This window comes from Nothobranchius furzeri, chromosome 1 (assembly GCF_043380555.1).
Source record: "Nothobranchius furzeri strain GRZ-AD chromosome 1, NfurGRZ-RIMD1, whole genome shotgun sequence".
NCBI classification, from domain to species: Eukaryota; Metazoa; Chordata; class Actinopteri; order Cyprinodontiformes; family Nothobranchiidae; genus Nothobranchius; species Nothobranchius furzeri.
In genome coordinates, this window is record NC_091741.1 from 34,005,782 (window position 1) to 34,018,325 (window position 12,544).

Below are 12,544 nucleotides of genomic sequence, written 5' to 3' on the forward strand. Positions count from 1 at the left end.
CCAGACCCACACGAACCAACCCTCAGGCAGCCAAATCAGCGATGGTATAGAGAGGTCCTCCCAGGTAGCGAGGACCACAGGCGAACCCAGGGGAGGAGAAGAGCAGACACAGGGCACTTCAATAGACACACATAGATTGCGTCTGATGCAAAACAACAAACAAAAATAAACCTAGCACTATATGTGTCTTTATGTGCTATGTGAACTCTCTATGTGCTATGTGAACTCTATATGTGCTATGTGAACTCTCTATGTGCTATGTGAACTCTATATGTGCTATGTGAACTCTATATGTGCTATGTGAAGCAGATTATGTGAACGGAGTTCAGGTGAGAGAAATGGATGCAGGAAACTACGTGTACTGGAAAAGTGTTGCAAAAAGAACAAAACCCTATAATATATGTGAGGGAGAATCAACGTTTGGAGCAACAATGTTATGAAAACAGAAGGGCAAAATAATCTGTAACCCATAACTAGTAACAATCAAAATAAAATGGATTATAATAGACATGATGAAAAGAAATCAGCTGTAATGAAATAATGCAGAAATATTTCTGAATATCTGTTTAAAGAATCAATAATATAGCTACTAGTAATATAAAGACGATGAAACACTTAAATGTAAACGGAAGCTTCGCATCCCAGTCTCTGTGACTAGAGGACACGTATTTCTTCAACATGCCGACAACAGTCCGGTTCATGTGTTCCACCTGGCCGGAAGACTGGGGCTGATGACCAGTGTGGAAGTTGGCCTTGACACCCAACATCAGCCAAAGATGTTCCATCACCCCAGAGGTGAAGTGAGTTCCCCTATCCGAGTTAACACGTTCGGAGAGACGAACCCGGAGAAGATGTGGTTCATCCAGAGGACAGCAGTTGTCTGAGCCGTGTCGCTAGGTGCCGGCAAACATTCAACCCATTTGGTGAATGCACGGGTCAGGGTCAAGAAGTATTTGTTACCTCGGCTGGACTTGGTCAGGGGCCCCACCCAATCGAATTGCAGGTCCGACCACGGTGTGGACGGCCCCCTGCTCTGAAGAGGAGCTCTGTGGACGGGGTTAGATGGTTGGAACTGGCAGCAAACCAAGCAGCTCTGGAAGTAGTCTAAGGCCCTGTCCACACGTAGCCGGGGATCTGCCAAAACGTAGATATTTTTCTACGTTTTGACCTGTCATCCACACGAAAACTGAGTTTTTTCACACGAAAACGGATCTTTTTAAAAACTCCGGCCAAAGTGAAGATCTGCGTTTTCTCCGTTTTGGGTGTCTGCGTGTGGACGGACAAAACCGGAGTTTTAAGGTCCGCAACGTCACTTTCTGCGACGAAAAATGCTGACGTCACGTGTGCGACCTGTGTTTACACTAGCCCACAGCATGGATACCCTCAGAGCTGCGCTCGCCTTATCAATTTTTTTATTTTTTCTATACAGGTTTCATTAACTTATTGTCGATACATTCAGAAAATACATTCAATTATTCAGTTCATTATATCCATGTATCACATTTTACAGTTGTACACAAATGCAATAACATATATGCAACATTATGAAACTATTAAACAAACAAACAAAAAATAAACAAAAAACTGACGAAAACATAAATAACTTAGAAACATAACACTTAGGGGTCTGCTGTGTCTAAGTTGAAATGATGAAATAAGTTGATGGTCTTTGTTAGTTTGTTGTTCTTCTTTTTTAATTTTTCAATGCTGTTCCAATATTTCATAAGGTCTGTAATTCTGAAATTATAGAAGGAGGGGATACTTTTCTGAAAAATCATCTTATGTAAATAATATTTTGCTAAAATAATGACTAAGTTAAATATGTATTTTTCATTGGATGAAAAATGAGGGTTAGTAACAATAAGAAGTATTTCATATTTGCTTAAAGAAATATTTTTTGTAACTTTCTGGAAATGTGTCTTTGTAAATGGAACCAAAACCAAGTTACATGAAAGCAATCAACAAAAACATGTTCGATAGTTTCTCCCTTACAACCACAAAAAGTACAGATGTCAGAAACATTTGGGAAAAAAATACAGATGTTTGCTTTTGACGGGTAATATCTATTAACAATTTTGAATAAAACTTCTTTGATCTTATTCACAATGACATATTGGTGAGGTAGCAGAAAGATCCTGTTTCAGAGTTTTGTGTTCATCAAAGTCCATCGGTGTTCACATATCGGGTTGAGACAGGATCAATTACTTTTCTAATAACAGAATTATTACATTTCTTATCTGTGATTGGAATCCCAGAAATAGTTGGAGGTCTGACTGCTGCAGAGAAGATAATGTTTGATTGGTCTGTGCTAAAGAGAAAATACAAACAGGGATGGATTTAATTACCATGTTCTACTCTTCTTGTGAAGTATTAATATTATATTTTTCTAAGAAGTCTTTGTGGGTTAATATTTCGCCCTTAGTATTTAGTAGATTATTCACAGTGTTTACATTATTTAATGACCAGTTGTGTAGAAAGAGTGTTTTATTTTTGTTTACGATATATGCATTGTTCCAAATAATACAATTGTGAGGTGAGAAATTGTGTTTAAAGATAAGATTCCCGTTTGTTTTATCAATTGTCCAAGCGCCTTTTGCTCGTTTGTTTTTGCAAGAGGAATTACTGCTGCTTGCGGAAGACCACAGACGAAGGACGAGGTTAAGAACGGGGGAAGTACTGCCGCCTACAGGTCTGGCATGTCCTTAACAACGTATTTATCCGGGTACGTGTGGACAGAGTTTTTTCTTAAACGAGGTGGTGTGGATGCAAGTTTTTGGAGGGGCGGATATTCGTTTTAAAAAAAACCCGGCTACGTGTGGACTAGGCCTGAGACGTCTCGCCGCATCCCCGGCCAATAAGCAACCTGGCTCAGGGCACCGAACGTGGCCTTGACACCTTTGTGCCCAGATGAAGGAGAATCATGAGCTTGTGCTACGGGTTTGGGCACCCATCTGACGCCATATGTGTGTGTGTGTGTGTGTGTGGGGAGGATGGGTCAGACTAGGTTTAACCAGAACGTTCCTCAGATGTGGAATGAAGAACATCACAACAGAGCCCTCCTGCAGTGAAACTGCTCGTGTGTCACGCGGCCTGCAGTGGATGCAGGAATCGTCTTTGTTCATTAAAAGTGGACTGGTGCATCTAAAAATAGAAGCTGGAGGGAGCACTGAAGCTCTTCCCTCAGACATTTTGAGGATTCAAGCAGAAGATGCTTCAAACAGTTTCAGGTTAACGGCTGGAGCAGAATTACTGACCCACTTCTGAGGGAGGAACACCCCGAACGCAACACCTGCTGTCCAAAGGGTCTGGTGCTGTGAGGACAAGCAGCAGGATGTTCTGATCACATGGCTGTTGTCCTTTGGCTCCTCCTTCCTGATGACATCAGCAGCTTGTAAACAGCAGTTTGAGCAGCCAGCTGCACGTTGGTGTCTCTGTCCGACTCTCAAGTGATTCCAGGCTCCCTGAGAGTCTCATCCAACAGATCTGCTGCAGTCTGAAGCAGCAGAAGCTGCAGAGCGCTCTCCTTATGTAACTGATGACAGCACGTTGTCTCTTGCCCTCCATTCAGAACATTTACGCTCCATCTGCTTTCACTGTTGTTCTCCATTCAGGAACAAACAGATTTTCGGTCCGCTGTCGTCGTCTTTCATCCACAAAGAAAAGCTGCAGCAGATCTATAGAGGATGAGAGCTGAAGATTACTGGTTTATCTGACGCTGATGATTCATCAGTCAAGTCTGATGGCTCCATAAGGAGAAGGTCTGACTAACGGTTTGTTTTCAGTTCATTAGACAGAAACCAGGACTCCTTACTACTGATCCTGCTGAAAACCCAAACATATGCATGGAACCTCTGGTTGGAGAACACACAAAGGTCTGACGCTGATAAGAGTCACGGTCAACGCTAACCTGAAGACCAGCAGTCATTTCTCCTTTAACCTAATATTGACCCTCAACTTCACGAGGATCCACTGGATTTCTGTAACAGTCAGTGGGACTTGTCACCTCTCCACGGGGTTTCTGGTTCCTCTAGATGTTTTAGCTCCTGCCATAGATGGACATCAGGTTCTAGCTCAGGACTCACAGAAGACCACTTCAGACCAGTCCAGTGTTTGGTTCTGATCCATTCTTGCTGTTTTTAACTGTTTATGTTGTGGCTCCTGCTGGAGGACCCAAGCATTCTGACATCTAGAAGCACTTTTTTTACCTTTATTTATCCAGATGAGTGGATTGAGAACTCGTTCTCATTTACGACGACGATCTGGCTGAGAGGCAGCAGCAGCAGACACATAGTTAGCTTTACACCAAAGAACAACAGGCAAGATAAAAAATACTAGATAAAAATGAGATAAAACAGTCCGACATAAAGACAAAGGACCGTTCTCATCAGCAGTCAGAACAGACCAAAACAGTCTTTAGTACTCAGAAGCAGGAACACTGATCAGAAACTATTGATCACCATGAGTTATTGAAGGTAGATGATGGGATGTAGGCAGGGAGCTTCAGTGGTTTCTGCAGCTCATTCCAGTCGTTGGAAGCAGCAAACTGGAATGAGGAGCGGCCAAAGGAGGTGCGAGCTTTGGGAATAACCGTAGAGATGAAGTTACTGGAACGTAAACGGTGCTGGTTGTTGGAAGTAATGAGAGAAGACATGACGGTTCTACCGATGATGGTTTTGTATATGAACCGATACCGGTGTAACATCCTGCAGGAATGGAGTGAAGGCCAGTTAACGCGTGAGTACAGATCACATGATGAGTAGTGAAAGGAGCACCAGTGACCAAACGGGTTGCTGAGTGATAAATGACATCGAGTTCATGAAGAAGTTTTTAGGTAGCGGTCCTATAAATGATGTCACCGTGATCTAAGATGGAAGGATTGTCGTTTTGACCAAGGGTTGCTTTGCAGAATGAGTAAAGGATGACCTGTTGCTATAGAAACCCAGTTCTAGACTTGACTTTAGAAAGTAATGAATTCATGTGCATGTCAGATGAAAGTGTGCTCTCAAGCCAGATACCCAGATACTTATAGGAACTGACAAGTTGTAGTTCTGGACCATCCAGGGAAACAACACTAGGGTGGTAAGTTACGGTAGAAGATCATGAACTTTGTTTTACTTGTGTTTAAATGAAGATGATTAAAGTTGTGCTGCAAGGACAGAGCTGTGTTCAAGGAAGAACAGCATGAGTATAAAATGGTGTCATCTGCATATAAATGTATATGAGAACTGTCAACAGCGTGAACAATGTTATTAATATAGATTCTGAATAAGGCTGGGCCCAGTATGGACCCTTGAGGAACGCCCATAGACGGGTAGAGGAGCAGATTGGTAACCCTCTGTTCTCTCTAAGATATAACTTCTGAACCACGCCACGGACGCCTGAGAAGGTCCTGTATGTCTGAGTCTACTGAATAAGATGTTATGGTCTACAGAGTCAAAGGCTTTAGCCAAGTCAACAAACACAGCTACACAATACTCCTCATCGTCAACGGCACTCATGATGTCATTTAGCACTTTAAGTGTAGCAGAGACACATCCATGGCCAGGTCTGAGGCCGGACTGCATGGGAGTAATAACACTGCTGGATTCCAGCTGGTGAGTTAGCTGTTTGTTGGCTAACTTTTCAGTGACTTTAGAGGCAAGGCAGGATAGAGATAGGCCTCTAACAGCTTAGGTCTGAATGGTCTCCCCTTTAAAGAGTGGAGTAACTGATGCAGATGAGCAGTCCTGCAGACATGCACCAGTTTGTATGGACAGGTTAAACAGATGGGTAATAGGTGCAGCAATAACACCTGCTGCTGTTCTCAGAAGGAAAGGATCAAGAGTTTCCAGTCCAGCTGATTTATGAGGATCTAACCTGAGAAACTCGTCAGTACCTCGTTTACCTGAAACACCTGAACAGAGAAACAGGAACTGGTTGTGGAGAGGGAATCGTTGCTTAGCTGAGTCGAGGTCAGAGACCCAGGAGACAGGTGAAGCTGCTGCAAAGGCACGGCTGGACTTGATAAAGTGATTATTGAAGGAATTTACTGTTTTACTTTTATCTGAAACAACAATGCTGTCAGATCTGATTGAATTTGAGGACTTGCTGGTAATTTCCATAGTCCTGACACTCTTTTGGGGTCAGAACTACTCATCAGAAACTGGTTCTTACAATACCATATTGACCCACATATACAGGTGCTGGCCAGTAAATTAGAATATCATCAAAAGGTTGAAAATATTTCAGTAATTCCATTCAAAACGTGAAACTTGTACATTATATTCATGCAATGCACACAGACCAATGTATTTCCGATGTTTATTACATTTAAATTTGATATTTATAGGTGACAACCAATGAAAACATCAAATCTGGTATCTCAGAAAATTAGAATATTCTAAAGGCCAATGAAAAAATGTTTGTTTCTCTAATGTTGGCCAACTGAAAAGAATGAACATGAAAAGAATGTGCATGTATAGCACTCAATACTTAGTCGGGGCTCCTTTTGCCTCAATAACTGCAGTAATGCGGTGTGGCATGGACTCGATCAGTCTGTGGCACTGCTCAGGTGTTATGAGAGCCCAGGCTGCTCTGATAGTCGTCTTCAGCTCCTCTGCATTGTTGGGTCTAGCGTATTGCATCCTCCGCTTCACAATACCCCATAGATTTTCTATGGGGTTAAGGTCAGGCGAGTTTGCTGGCCAATCAAGGACAGGGATACCATGGTCCTTGAACCAGGTGCTGGTGGTTTTGGCACTGTGTGCAGGTGCCAAGTCCTGTTGAAAGGTGAAGTCTGCATCCCCATAAAGTTGGTCAGCAGCAGGAAGCATGAAGTGCTCTAAAACTTCCTGGTAGACGACTGCATTGACCCTGGACCTCAGGAAACAGAGTGGGCCAACACTGGCAGATGACATGGCACCCCACACCATCACTGACGGTGGAAACTTTACACTGGACCTCATGCAACGTGGATTCTGTGCTTCTCCGCTCTTCCTCCAGACTCTGGGTCCTTGATTTCCAAAGGAAATGCAGAACTTGCTTTCATCAGAAAACATAACTTTGGACCACTCAGCATCAGTCCAGTCCTTTTTGTCCTTGGCCCAGGCGAGACGCTTCTTGCGCTGTTTCTTGTTCAAGAGTGGCTTGACACACGGAATGCGACACCTGAATCCCATGTCTTTCATGAGTCTCCTCGTGGTGGTTCTTGAAGCGCTGACTCCAGCTGCAGTCCACTCTTTGTGGATCTCCCCCACATTTTTGAATGGGTTTGTCGTCACAATTCTCTGCAGGGTGCGGTTATCCCTAGAGCTTGCACACTTTTTTCTACCACATTTTTTCCGTCCCTTCGCCTGTCTGTTAATGTGCTTGGACACAGAGCTCTGCGAACAGCCAGCTTCTTTAGCAATCACCTTTTGTGTCTTGCCCTCCTTGTGCAAGGTGTCAATGATTGTCTTTTGGACAGCTGTTAAGTCAGAAGTCTTCCCCATGATTGTGGTGCCTTCAAAACAAGACTGAGGGACCTTTTAAAGGCCTTTGCAGGTGTTTTGAGTAAATCAGCTGCTTAGAGTGGCAGCAGGTGTCTTCTATATTCAGCCTTTTCAGAATATTCTAATTTTTTGAGATACCAAATTTGGAGTTTTCATTAGTTGTCACTTATGAATATCAAATTTAAATGTAATGAACATTGGAAATACATTGGTCTGTGTGCATTGCATGAATATAATGTACATGTTTCACGTTTTGAATGGAATTACTGAAATATTTTCAACCTTTTGATGATATTCTAATTTACTGGCCAGCACCTGTAGGACGACCCCCCTTTCCCAGACTAATCTTCAGGAAAAAAAAATCTGTTTTTAAGTAAGAGTATTTTTACTGAAATCTTGAGAACAAATACTGAGCAAAAATACTATTTTAACACTAACTATCAGAACTTTGCTGACATGAAATTAAAAGTCAGATGAGGCTTTTATTCACAGACGTCTTCTGCCTCGCTGCACACATTCTGGGTGTACCATCAGATCGCTACACCTGCCGGCTCCTCCCACAACGCCACCCTCACTGCCATCTTATGCATCCATGCATGCAAGGTTTGACGCTTCTGCTGAATGGACCACCTTCATCTTAAAATCAGCATCATAACTCTGCTTTAGTAGCTATTAACTTGCCCCACTCCCGGCCCACTATGGTCCGGACCTCCCGTCTCCATATTTTTCCCGTTGAGAACATACAGCCTGGCGCCCTCTGCTGGTACGGGCGTGTTTTGACCCCAGACGAATATCAGCATGTGTGAATGCTTGGACCCCGATAATAAGACGACCGCACATTTTAAAATGATGTCTTTGCTCTTTGCCAAGATTGATGCTTTAGACCAATCAGCTGTGAAAGTTCAGTGTTGATCCAGGGACTGAAACGGTTTTTAAAGAGCAAGTCACCTCCTACCAGAGTGTTACTCCACTCCCACTTCCTGTTTGAAAAATGCCACAAATGCTGTTGCCTAGCAGACCGAGAGGGCGGAGCCTCTAACCAGCACACACACACACACACACACACACAGGCTCACAACAACATTGTGACATCATATGGTACCAGCTAACGTTCTAGGTTACCTCTTAGCCAATAGCGATGGCAGATTTAAATTCAAGTGCAGTGCAGAGTTTTTACCTGACAACGACACAACACTGACAGTTTTAGGCAGAAAATTTAAATTTTAATTAAAATGCACTAAAGTGCAAAACTACCGACTACACGTGTCTGCAGCACGATTAGACACACATTTATATAGTTTATCAGGAAAAAAAAGTAGATTTGGGGGTGACTTGCTCTTTAACTCTGACTTTTTATAAAGGAGCATGTCTTTCTAAAATCCAGATAAAGGAGATGAAATGTGACCAATAGGAATGAGGCTAATTCGATACCACTGTTCTTTTGCTAGGTAACGTTAAAATGCTGGCTCTTTGAAGTATTTTAGCATTCGTTTGCTGATAATTAGGAGAGGTTCGGGCCGTTGTGGACACAATCAGTAATAAAAAGGTCACTAAGGCTTTGGCTGAAAACTGCAGATGAGTATTTTGTTGGTCTGTTGGTGAGAATTATCGAAGGACTTGTTGGTAAATCTAGTCGGAGATTGCACAGGTGCAAAATAACAGGTTCAGAATAGAACCAAGGCTCCTAGATGTTCCACAGTAGGTCCAGTGTTCTTAGACCTGATGTGATGTACCAGAAAGCTTTGTATCGTTGGCCCAGAGGACCTTCTCCCAGATGCTCTAAGCATGGATTTAGGTGATGTCCAGTTTGCTTTTTAGGAATGGCTTCCAGCAGTGGTGTCTTCTATCCAGTCTTCTGTCAGGATGATCTTCTAGGCTTTATCTGCCTGGAGATGGTCCTCTACCCTCTGTCTGTTTGGAGATACTTGTTGAATTTAATAATGATTTATTATCACATATTAATATATTAATAAATTACTGTTGAACAGATTTACTTCATGTGGAGCGTGTGAGGTCTGAGGGTGTTGGTGAACGCCCGTGTTAGATTCTGATTTGTGTAAATCTATAAAGAATAAAAGCAGGAACACTTCCTCTAAAGTTGGCTCCAGCTAGGCCACGCGGGGTCAGCAGCACATCAACCATCCTGAAACAACTCTGTCAGGCCGACCGCCACCCGTCTCATTTTACAGCCCAGACGTCACAGTTTTCTAACACTCTTCATGAGTTTATTAACACCTGAGCTCAGATTTCATCGCTGTTCGTTCAGCCTCTCAGTTGGTGACCTTAACTCATCATTTGTTCTGCGTCTAATTATTATAAAGTGGTGATTATCTGGCGTACCCAAAGTACCCGGTTTCATCACCAATCCATTATGAAAGGTTCAATAATATTGATAATCCATATTTTTATGGAATATTGCATTTCATTGAAAACCTTTAAATGCTATTGACAATTTATTACAAGTAACCACTTAGAAAACTTTACATGGGCAAGATTCCCGATCCTCGTGTGTGTGTTCAGGGCGCTGCTCCACCGTGTCTAGCTGCATTGTTGCACGGGCGCGCCCCCTCGGGACCTTCGCTCTGCTGGGCAGGACTGGGACCGGACCTTCTCAGCAATGGCACAAGCTCCCTCTAACAGTAAAGTAAGCCCCACCTTTCCAGGTGTTTCGGTCTCACTTGAAAACCCCCCCCTTTTTTTTTCTTGGCTTTCTCCGAACATCACTGGCACGGCTTTCGTATTTTACCTGTTTTTTTAAATGTATTTATTGTTTTTTACCAGTTTTTATGTTTATTGCTTTATGCTATTTTAATCTCTTTTTTTACTAATGTCATGTCTTTCTATGTTTTTACGTACTGTTGGGCCTCCGTTAAGCTGGTCGAAGGGGCTAAATCAATACATTTTATTGATTGATGTTTTTTAGACCCGATTTTTATGGTTTTATGTTAAGAAGCTGCCAATATTTTTCAACACCTGGACAGCATTTTATTTGTTTTCAACAACATTTGATGGATATTTCCAGAGATGAAAGGTAAAAACTACACACTGTCACTTTAAAAAGATAAACAGATGTGCAGACTGACACTCCTGGTGCAGATTGACGCTCCCGGTGCGGATTGACGCTCCCGTTACAGACTGACGCTCCCGGTACAGACTGACGCTCCCAGGGCGGATTGACGCTCCCGGTGCAGACTGACGCTCCCGGTGCGGATTGACGCTCCCGGTGCAGACTGACGCTCCCGGTGCAGACTGACACTCCCGGTGCGGATTGACGCTCCCGGTGCAGACTGACGTTCCCGGTGCAGACTGACGCTCCTGGTGCGGATTGACGCTCGCGATGCAGACTGACACTCTCGGTGCGGATTGACGCTCCCGGTGCGGACTGACGCTCCCGGTGCAGACTGACACTCCCGGTGCGGATTGACGCTCCAGGTGCGGACTGACGCTCCCGGTGCGGATTGACGCTCGCGATGCAGACTGACGCTCCCGGTGCGGATTGACGCTCCCGGTGCGGACTGACGCTCCCGGTGCAGACTGACAGTCCCGGTGCGGATTGACGCTCCCGGTGCGGACTGACGTTCCCAGTGCAGACTGACGCTGCTGGTGCAGATTGACGCTCCCGGTGCAGATTGACGCTCGCGGTGCAGATGGATGCTCCCAGTGCAGATTGACGCTCGCGGTGCAGACTGACGCTCCCAGTGCAGACTGACGCTCCCGGTGCAGATTGACGCTCCCGGTGCAGATTGACGCTCGCGGTGCAGACTGACGCTCCCGGTGCAGATTGACGCTGCCGGTGCAGACTGACGCTCCCGGTGCAGATTGACGCTCGCGATGCAGACTGACGCTCCCGGTGCAGACTGACGCTCCCGGTGCAGATTGACGCTCGCGGTGCAGATTGATGCTCCCGGTGCAGATTGATGCTCCTGGTGCAGACTGACGCTGCTGTAAAGCGCTGTTCACGCACCGGGTGTGAACTGGGAGTGACGCCACGTAAAGTCACGTTTGCTCTAGAGGAACCAGCGTTTATTCCAGACGCGTTTCATCACTTCTTCAAGAGCGACTCAAAAGTAACATCATATTTTCATTAGTTAGTTTGCCTATGACCTTTGTTCAGTGAGAATTTGTTTCTCATGAACAACGATCCTTTTCCTTTCTTTGTGGTCGAGTTTTAAGTTGGTGTGAACCTGAGAGGAAATCTGATGTCATCAATAACTCCTTCTGTGTGACGCTGCTCTGAGAACACGAAGCTGGTTCCACAGCTGATGTCACAACGAACAACAGTGGTTTACTAAATTGTGGCACTTAAACCGATAAAGTTCATTCCTCATCTATGATCCTGCTGCAGACATATCAAGGTCTTCCCGAACCTCACACTCAGGAGTTCTGGGTCCTCGCTAAGTTCCTGGAGAACCTCCAGAGAAGCACCTCCTGATCAGGACCGCCACAGCTGACTCCTTTCAACAATGGGGATTAGGAGCAGCTCTACTCAGCGTGTCCCCGGATGAGGAAGGTCCTCTCCTGATCCTGGACTCACAAACGGCATTGCACATTTCAAACCCTGCATCACAGCACCGAGCCGTTCTGTCGTGCTGGACCATCTCTGCCCATCAAACCAGCGCTCCACAACAAAACACCGGGACACTTGGACTCTTCCTCCGGAGGCCGACACTCTTAAGGGGGAATTCCACCTTTTTCCAGAGGAGAACCGTAAACTCGGATTTAGAGGAGCTTCGCTCACAAACTGCCCAGAGCTCTAAAAGCATCTCAGAATGACTAAGAAGTTCCCATGTGTGGGGGCACCTGCAGCTGTAGCTTAGCATGAAGAAGGTCATTGAGCTGTAGACCTCTGTGGTCTGGAGCAGAGGAGCTGAGGGACTCGTAGGGTCAGAAGGAAACCTTCAGATCAGCAAACAAGAAGCCAGAGAGGAGAGGAGAGGAGAGGAGAGGAGACTGGTCTGATGGCTGCATTCCAAAATGAAATCATCTCTGAGTGGAATGCAGTTGCACCTCAGTTCTGACATTTCATTTGTCCTCTCCGGGCTCCCGTAGCTTGGTCTGAGGGAGGTCCAAAATGT